At 43.9% G+C, this 9,847-nt stretch overlaps 1 protein-coding gene across 2 annotated transcripts in view; it reads left to right on the top strand.

The window, feature by feature from the left end:
- The window catches only part of ift80 (intraflagellar transport 80 homolog (Chlamydomonas)), a 259,291-nt gene that overhangs the window by 32,664 nt on the left and 216,780 nt on the right, over positions 1–9,847 (top strand). The gene's annotated exons all lie outside the window — the stretch shown is intronic.

Below are 9,847 nucleotides of genomic sequence, written 5' to 3'. Positions count from 1 at the left end.
TCATGCTTGAAAGGATAGTGGAAGCAGATTCAATAGTAACCTTCAAAAGGAAATCGAACCAGGACAAATTTGTAAGTCTATGAGGAAAGAGCAAGGGAAAGGAAATAACTTAATAGCTCTTTCAAAGTGTTGGCAGAGGCATGATGGGCGAATGGCCTCTTTCTGTGTTGCACAATACTATGACTCTACCATTGGTCTGACCATATCCAAATGGCAACTGATCTACCAAACTTATATTTGAATGTGGCACTGTGGGGCTCGTAAGGGCTTCATGCAAGCATGCTTAGTATTGCTTGTAAAGGAGCTGAAACTGGTGGCATTTCTGGGGAAGCCCAGGGACCATCTGGTCTCATTTCCAGAAAATCGTGCAATGAAGCGGGGTTGGAATTGGCAGAAAATGGTGAACATAGGATTTTTAATATAAGACCTTATAGACAGATATAGATGTTCTAGCATTAATATATCAGAAAATCTTACATTTGCACAGACATAAGGCCTGATTTTTACCTCACTCAAAACTTACGAAGAGTTAAAATTGGACCCATCTCTACAAAGCCTTACTTGCAGTTGTCAGTTTTTCCACTAAGTACCCACGTTCACGTTTATATTAAAAATTACCTATACGAACTTATCACCGTGTAGTTGCAGCATTCCACCAATAACAGTGCAGTAATGACTCAGTTATGTATCTTCCAGTTCCTCGACTACAGAGAAACTCCTATTCGTCAACCACCTCAACTCCCTGCTTCTCAAATTGCCTTAAAGTTTATCTATTTAATTGTAAATAATAACATAAAATTGCTGTATTATTCAAAATAAATACAATATAAAACTTCAAGATCTGAGGTTGAATTATATAACAATATAACTGTCTTTGGCCCATTTCTCTTTGTGTAACGTCACTTAACTTACACTGCTGCTCCTATCTGTCCCTGTTGTTATGATCTCCATAGAGCCCTGTAACTTAAAAAAAAGTCAAGCTTCCAGTTAACCACTGAAAGAATGACAGGTCAAGATTTCATGTGTTAAAACTTCTACTGGAACAAATGACGAAAAGCACTATTGACTAAACACTATTTTCTTTTTGTCAGCAACTTGTACATTAAACTACAGAGACAAGTGTTCTCCTTTTATACTTATCACATACTGTAATTCTGTGGGGAGTATAATGCTTATAGCAAGCAGTCCACAGTTGCACTCAGCTTCCAGTGGGTTCCTGTATCCCCTTTTCGCTGAGTTGTCACTTCAAGTGACCATCTCCAGGTGCTTTCTTCAGTTTTCAGAGAGTTCTTTAAATCCACTGCCAGCAGTAAAGCCTATTCCAATGATTATTCTTCCCCCTGGCCATGCAAAGATGAATCCCTTGGAATCGCTAGTTGGCTGCAGGATACATCTCTTTGACTAGAGACCGTCTCCCTCCTGCATCTGGCTGTGATAGCTCACAAAATCAAGCAGTCTTTTCCCTCTGCTGATCACACACAACTTCTGTCTGTCTGAGATATTCATAGTTTTGTAGGGAAGCCTGTAGCCTGATTTCAAAAATGGCTTCCTTTGTCCTCTTCCTCATGATAATATGAAACACATTAACCCTGGAAAGTGCTGAAGATTGGAGGGACCTTGGTGTGCATATCCACAGATCCCTGAAGGTAGCAAGGCAGGTAGATAAGGTGGTTAAGAAGGCATATAGGATACTTGCCTTTATTAGCCAAGGCATCGAATACAAGAGCAGGGAGGTTATGCTGGAACTGTATAAAATGCTGGTTAGGCCACAACTGGAGTACTTCGTGCAATTCTGGCCACCATATTATAGGAAGGATGTGATTGCGCTGGAGAGGGTGCAGAGGAGATTTACCAGGATGCTGCCTGGGCTGGAGGGGCTGAGCCATAAGGAAAGATTGGATAGGCTAGGGTTGTTTTCCTTGGAGCAGCAAAGGTTGAGAGGGGACCTGATAGAGGTGTTTAAGATTATGAGGGACATAGGGTGGATAGGAAAGCACTTTTTTCAATAGCAGAGGGTTCAATAACCAGGGGGCATAGATTTAAGGTAAGAGGCAGAAGGCTAAGAGGGGAATTGAGAAGAACTTTTTTCACCCAGAGGGTGGTGGGAGTCTGGAACTCACTGCCTGAAAGGGTGGTCGAGTCAGAAACTCTTGTAACATTTACGAAATGTTTAGATATTCACTTGTGTTGCCATAGCCTCCAGGGCTATGGGCCAAGCACTAGAAAATGGGATACCTGTAGTCAGATCTTTGTTGACCGGTGCAGACACGATGGGCTGAATGGCCTCCTTCTGTGCTGTAAACGGCTGACTCTAACTTTGCATTCAGGTAGGTAGAAATGTTGATTAACTATTTTTGATCCCGACTCCCCTTTCAACTTAAAAGTAAATGAACAGTTCACAGCACAACTGTTTACAAGCTGATACCTATAACATCTTTCTGGGACTTTGGGAGACTCAGTCTACTCATTGCAATGGCGTAGTGGTATTGTCACTGGACTAGTGATCTAGACCCCCAGGGTAATGCTCTGGCGACCCAGGTTCAAATCCTGCCACGGCAGATGGTGGAATTTGAATGCAATGAAGATCTGATGATGAAAAATTATGACCATGAAACTATTGTTGATTATTATGAAAACCCGTCTGGTTCACTAATGCCCTTTAGGGAAGGAAATCTGTCGTCCTTGCTTGGTCTGGCCTACAAGTGACTCCAGACCCGCAGCAATATGGTTGATTCTTAAATGCCCTCTGAAATGGCCCAGCAAAACACTCAGCGGTAACAAACCGCTACAAAGGCACAAAAAAGGAATGAAACCGGATGGACCACCCGACATCAACTTAGGCACCGGAAACGACAAAGGCGATCTCAGCCCTGTTGACCCTGAAAAGTCCTCCTTGCTAACAACTGGGGGCTTGTGCCAAAATTGGGAGAGCTATTTCACAGATTAGTCAAGCAACAGCCTGACATAAGGCATCCTCACAGAATAATACCTGACAGATAATGTCCCAGACACCACCATCACCATCCCAGGTATATCCTGTCCCACCGGCAGGACAGACCCAGCAGAGGTGGCGGCGCAGTGATATACAGTCGGGAGGGAGTTGCCCTGGGAGTCCTCAACATCGACTCCGGACCCCATGAAGTCCCAAGGCATCAGGTCAAACATGGGCAATTAAACTGCCTGCTGATTAACACATACCGTCCTCCCTCAGCTGATGAATCAGTGCTCATCCATGTTGAACACCACTTTGAGGAAGCATTGAGGGTGGCAAGGGAGCAGAATGTACTCTGGGTGAAAGGCTTCAATGTCCATCAAGGGTGGTTCAGTAGCACCACTACTGACCGAGCTGGTCAAGTCCTAAATGACATAGCTGCTAGACTGGGTCTGCTGCAGGTGGTGAAGGAACAAACAAGAGGGAAAAGCATACTTGACCTCATCCTCATCAACCTACCTGCCGCAGATGCATCTGTCCATGACGGTATCGGTAGGAGTGACCACCGCACAGTCCTTGTGGAGACGAAGTCCTGCTTTCACATTGAGGATGCCCTCCATCGTGTTGTGTGGCACTACCACCGTGCTTAATGGGATAGATTTCTAACAGATCTAGCAACTCAAGACTTGGCCCACAGTGCCTCATTGATGCCATCAGCAGCAGCAGAATTGTACTCGAACACAATCTGTAACCTCATGGCCCGGCATATCCCCCACTCTACCATTACCATCACGTCAGGGGATCAACCCTGGCTCAATGAAGAGTGCAGGAGGGCATGCCAGGAGCAGCACCAAGCATACCTAAAAATGAGATGTCAACCTGGTGAAGCTATAACACAGGACGACTTGCATGCCAAATAGCATAAGCAGCAAGTGACAGACAGGGCTAAGCAATCCCAGAACCAACGGATCAGATCTAAGCTCTGCAGTCCTGCCACATCCAGTCATGAATGGTGGTGGACAAACAACTCACTGAAGGAGGAGGTTCCACAAATATCCCCATCCTCAATGATGGAGGAGCCCAGCACATCAGTGCAACAGATAAGGCTGAAACATTTACTGCAATCTTCAGTCAGAAGTGCTGAGTGGATGATCCATCTCGGCCTCCTCTGGAGGTCCCCAGCATCACAGATCTTCAGCCAATTCAATTCGCTCCATGTGATATATAGAAATGGCTGAAGGCACTGGATACTGCAAAGGTTATGGGGCCTGACAATATTCTGGCAATAGTACTGAAGACTTGTGCTCCAGAACTTGCTACGCCCCTAGCTAAGTTGTTCCAGTACAGCAACAACAGTGGCATCTACCCGGCTATGTGGAAAATTGCCCAGGTATGTCCTGTACACAAAAAGCAGGACACATTCAATCCGGCCAATTACCGCCCCATCAGTCTACTTTTGATTATCAGTAAAGTAATGGAAAGGGTCATCAACAGTGCTATCAAGCAGCACTTGCTTAGAAATAACCTGCTCACTGATGCCCAGTTTGGGTTGCGCTAGGGCCACTCAGCTCCTGACCTCATTGCAGCCTTGGTTCAAACATGCATAAAAGAGCTGAACACGCAAGGTGAGATGAGAGTGACTGCCCTTGACATCAAGTGTGGCATCAAGGAGCCCTAGCAAAACTGGATTCAGTGGGAAACGGGGAAAATTCTCTGCCGATTGGAGTCATACCTAGCACAAAGGAAGATGGTTGTGGTTGTTGGAGGTCAGTCATCTCAGCTCCAGGACATCACTGCAGGAGTTCCTCAGGTTCGTGTCCTAGGCCCAACCATCTTCAGCTGCTTCATCAATGACCTTCCTTTCATCATAAGGTCAGAAGTGGGGATGTTTGCTGATGATTGCACAATGTTCAGCACCATTCACGACTGCTCAGGCACTGAAGCAGTCTATGTCCAAATGTAGCAAGACCTGGACAATATCCAGGCTTAGGCTGACGAGTGGCAAGTAACATTCGCACCACACAAGTTTCAGGCAATGTCTATCTCGAACAAGAGAGAATCCAACCACCACCCCTTGATGTTCAATGGCATTACCACCACTGAATCCCCCACTATCAACATCCTGGGGGTTACCGTTTACCAGAAACTGAACTGGACTAGCCATATAAAGAAAGAGCAGGTCAGAGGCTAGGAATAGCATGATGAGTAACCCACCTCCTGACTCACCAAAGCCTGTCCACCATCTACAAGGCACAAGTCAGGAGTGTGATGGAATATTCTTCACTTGCCTGGATGTGTGCAGCTCCCACAACACTCAAGAAGCTTGACACCATCCAGGACAAAGCAGCCCGCTTGATTGACACCACATCCACAAACATTCACTCCCTCTACTACCAACGCACAGTAGCAGCAGCTGTGTACTATCTACAAGATGCAGGAATTCACCAAGACTCATTCAACAGGACCTTCCAAACCCACGACCGCTACCAAAAAGGGAAAACCGCCACCTGGAAGTTCGTCTCCGAGTCACTCGCCATCCTGACTTGGAAATATATCGACGTTCCTTCACTGTCGCTTGGTCAAAATCCTGGAACTCCCTCCCTAACAGCACTGTGGATTTACCCACACCACATGGACTGCAGCGGTTCAAGAAGGCAGCTCACCACCACCTTCTCAAGGGCAACTAGGGATGGGAAATAAATGCTGGCCCAGACAGCGAAGCCCATATCGCATGATTGAATAAAAAAAGAGAATTTGCTCCCATTGTCTCCAAGCATAAATACCTTGCACCACCACTAATCTAAGCTTTCCTTTAATTTCTAACAATTAAACCTCCCAGGCTTACTGTAGGGAAAACTGCAGAACAGGTCACATGACCCCCTTCATTCACCCTAAATTTAAAGCTAGTCCCAAAATAATCCTAAACAATGAAAACTCATCACCTTTGGAATGAGTTTTCATAAATATTATCCAAAAACAACAACTTATAACATTCTACACACTTTGACATCTAACTTACTACATATGGTACAAGTAACCTTCTCCCCGCCTGCCGCTCCCCCCCACCCTTGCTGTTACATTGTCCATTAAATAGTCTATCTTAGCAGCATCACAATGTTTAACCAGTATCAATCAAATACATGCCATGAGCAATCAAGTAGTATCTTATTAAAAAAAATTAGTTCTACGCACAACTCCTTTTTGAAAAACTCTACTCCCTCTTATCACAATCGGGATTACAATTTTACTATAACTTTCTCTGTTATAAATTCTTGTGATCACAATTAAAATGACAAAGTTTTTTTAGCTGTGTTCTATCATAGTCATTACTGTATAGCCTCTGCTCACTAAGTAGCTAGCACTATATTCCCTCAACCCACCCCTACCACCTCTCCCAGCCCCCCACAAAGGTCTGTCAGAAAACTTTTCTGAAAAAATGTATCCATCCCTTTTTGAGCAATGAACTTTGTATTATCCAAAGGGTTTAAACAAAATAGAGTTCAAAATGTATATATATTTTTAAATAATATGATTAAATTTATCCAGCCAGCAATCCTTTAACGCTTGAATTAAAGTTTTACTTGAGAACCTCAGCCCCTTTCAAAAGCCTCCCACTTAATATTAATGCCCAGAACACTGACACAGTTACCTGAATTTAGATTGTGCAGTGTGAGCCTGTGTACATTACAGTTTCCATTGACACACTAAACTGGTGGAACATATTTACTTACCTTCCAGCAATTTTTGCTCAGTTGTTTTGTAAACTTATTTGAAGAAAAGTGAGAGAATAAAATTTTAAAGTATTATTGAAGCAGAATTTCCATTGCTTTTTAAAAGAGAGAGACTGGGTAAGGAAATGCATCTATGTACAAGGGAAAAAGAGAGTACAGGTTACTGTTTGTGTCCTGTAAATTTTACAAAGTGCATTAAATTGAGCGTGTTTTTTCTCTTCCTAATATAGAATTATTTTAAAAAAACACTAATTTTTAAAAATTCATTTATGGGATGTTGGGCGTTATTGCCCCTCCCTAATTGCCCTTGAGAACTGAATGGCTTGCTGGGCCATTTCAGAAGGCAGTTAAGAGTCAACTACATTGCTGTGGGTCTGGAGTCACATGTAGGCCAGACCAGGTAAGGACGACAGATTGCCTTCCCAAAAGGACATTGATGAACCAGATGGATTTTTACAACAAGCGGCAATGGTTTCATGGTTATCATTAGATTTCTAATTCTAGATTTTTTAAACTTGTATTCAAATTTCACCATCTGCCGTGGTGGGTTTTGAACCCAGGTCCCCAGAGCATTACCTTGGGTACCTGGATTGCTAGTCCAGTGACGATACCACTACGCCACTGCCCACCGATATTTTTAAGCAAACAGTCTCTAATTACCATCCGCGTTGTGTTGACAGTTAAAAATTTGTGAGACAGAAAAGAGGAGTTGGATGGAATGGGAGACAGGAACATGGAGGTGTTGAAATTATTTTCTCCCTTTTCCCCCCAGGAAGGGGAGTGGGGTGGGGATTAAATTGTGAAACCTGGGTTGAGGAGGTGTGGGCGAGTAATCTGCTATCGAGAGGTGGACCAGTAATTTAAATATGCTAATGAGGCTGCATGCCTCATATTTTCACAGACTTGTACATTTAATGACAATGGGCTGGGCTTCCCAGGGCTCGGGAAACTCAGCTGCTGAAAAGCAGCAAGACAGCTGCAGCAGTATAGTGCTTTTCCAGCACTGACAGTGGGCTGGAAGAGCAAGAATATTCCCCCTGACCCCTCAAGTAAACTTTTGGCCTCCTTTCTGCTGATCATTGTCTCTCTTTGCTGCTGTGATCGACTGGCCTATCTATCCCACATCAATTCCTGATCTTGTGTTAATTTTTCCCTCTCTCCATCCCAATTGCTGGGCGCCAACCCCCAAGCTACCTGTCCCCTTTCCCCTTCATCAATCAGCTGCCCCTGCCATGATCTGATGCTACCTCCAATCAGAAGGCCATACTATCATCCAGTGTCCTAGCCTCACCAATCTCCACCTGGCCTGCGACCCAAACAGCCTTCTCTCTAGTGATTTCCCTCTGACCCATGACTGAAGCATCTCTGTGAATGCCCCTGCAATCTTCAACACCCAATCAATGTTCTCCACCTCCAGAGGACAGGAAATTGGGTTATCTAGGGTAAAATCTTGTTATGGACATGAGAGTGTTTAATTTAGAACTGCTGTGATTTCTCCACTCACTATCTGTCTGTAAACAGGTACTTTTGATTTTCCCCTTTTTATAAGTGGCGTATTTTCCCTAACCTTTCAGTTTTGGAGTGATTCAATCCTCTGTTAATACCTTCTCAAGTTTGCTGTGGGGTTAAGATAAGAGGGGTAGTTTACACACACACAAAACGGGGGAACGGGTTTTGCAACGTCTGCCCCTTTTCGCATTCGTACAATGAAAGAGGGAAAAGGGAAAGAAAGGGGTCCGGGGCAAAGACCACAATAAAAATAAGAATTATGGCTTCACATGAGTCCAGACTCCAAAATCAAAAAGTCCAATGGTGCATTCCTTCAGGGGTTAGTAGGCTAAAACTGTTGCAGGATGATCCAAGTGATGACTTCCGCAATGGAAGAAGGCACATGGAAATAAATTAGCCTTCTAGGCACAGACACAGAAGTTCAGATGTTCTAGTAGTACACAGTACAGACGAGGGCCGGATAATTTAAAACCTGGTCAGCACAGATTTGCAAAAGGCAGATTGTGCTTGACTAATTTAATTGAATATTCTGATGACGTAATAGAGAAGGCTGATGAAGGGAAAGCAATGGTTGTTGTCTATTTGGGTTTTAAGGAAGTGTTTGACAAAGTACCACATGAAAGGCTGTTTAACAAAATTAAGGCCCTTGGAATAAAAATTTCAAAATTTGCCGATGATTTCAAACTGTGTGTCTGACAGTCAGCATGATACCCATTGACTGCAACAAGACGTAGGCTCCACAGAAGTACTGGTAATGTCACTAGACTAGTAATCCATAGACCTAGGGTTCCGGGGACATGAATTCAAATCCTACCTTGGCAGCTGATGGAGTTTAAACTCAGTCAATCTGGAATTGAAAGCTAGTCTCTGTAATGGTGACCATAAAACTATCATCAATTGTCAAACAATCCCATTTGGCCCTTTAGGGAAGGAAATCTGCCTGGCCTGGCCTACATGTGATTCCAGGTCTACAGCAATTGACTGTTAACTGCCCTCTGAAATGGCCTAGCAAGCCACTCAGTTCAAGGGCAATTAAGGATGGGCAACAAATGCTGGCCATGCCAGCGACACCCACATCCAATGAAAGAATAAAAATGGCTAGCAGAATGGGCAGACTGGTGACAGATGGAATTTAATACAGAGAAGTGCAAGGTGATGCACTTTGGCAAAAAGAATAAGGAGATGTGTTATAGACTGGTTCTTAAAAAGTATGCAGGGACGGAAGGACCTGGGGGTTCATGTGCATAGGTCTTTGAAGGTGGCAGGATAGATTGAGAAAGCAGTTATCAAAGCATAGGGGATCTTGGGGGTTATAAATAGAGGTGTTGAGTACAAAAGCAGGAAAGTTATGCTGACTTGTTGCTCTGGATAGGCCACAACTAAGTATTGTGTTCAATTCTGGTCACTACACTTTGAAAAGGATATGAGGGCCCTTGAGATATTGCAGAGGAGAATTACTGAGCGCGGGATTTTAGCTACAAAGTTAGTTTAGAGAAGCTGGGGTTGCTCTTGGAGCAAAAGAGTTTGGGGGATTTAGTAGAGGTGTACAAGATTATGGCAGCTTTAAATAAGATAGACAAAGAAAAGCAGCTCCCATTAACTGATGGTAGAAGGACTAGGTGACACAAATTTAAGGTTTTGGGCAAGAGATGTAGGGGGGAATTTGAGGAAGAAC

This window comes from Cetorhinus maximus, chromosome 19, assembly GCF_964194155.1.
Source record: "Cetorhinus maximus chromosome 19, sCetMax3.hap1.1, whole genome shotgun sequence".
NCBI classification, from domain to species: Eukaryota; Metazoa; Chordata; class Chondrichthyes; order Lamniformes; family Cetorhinidae; genus Cetorhinus; species Cetorhinus maximus.
Note: the sequence above shows the minus strand (reverse complement) of the source record. Positions and strands in the feature narration are given on the sequence as shown.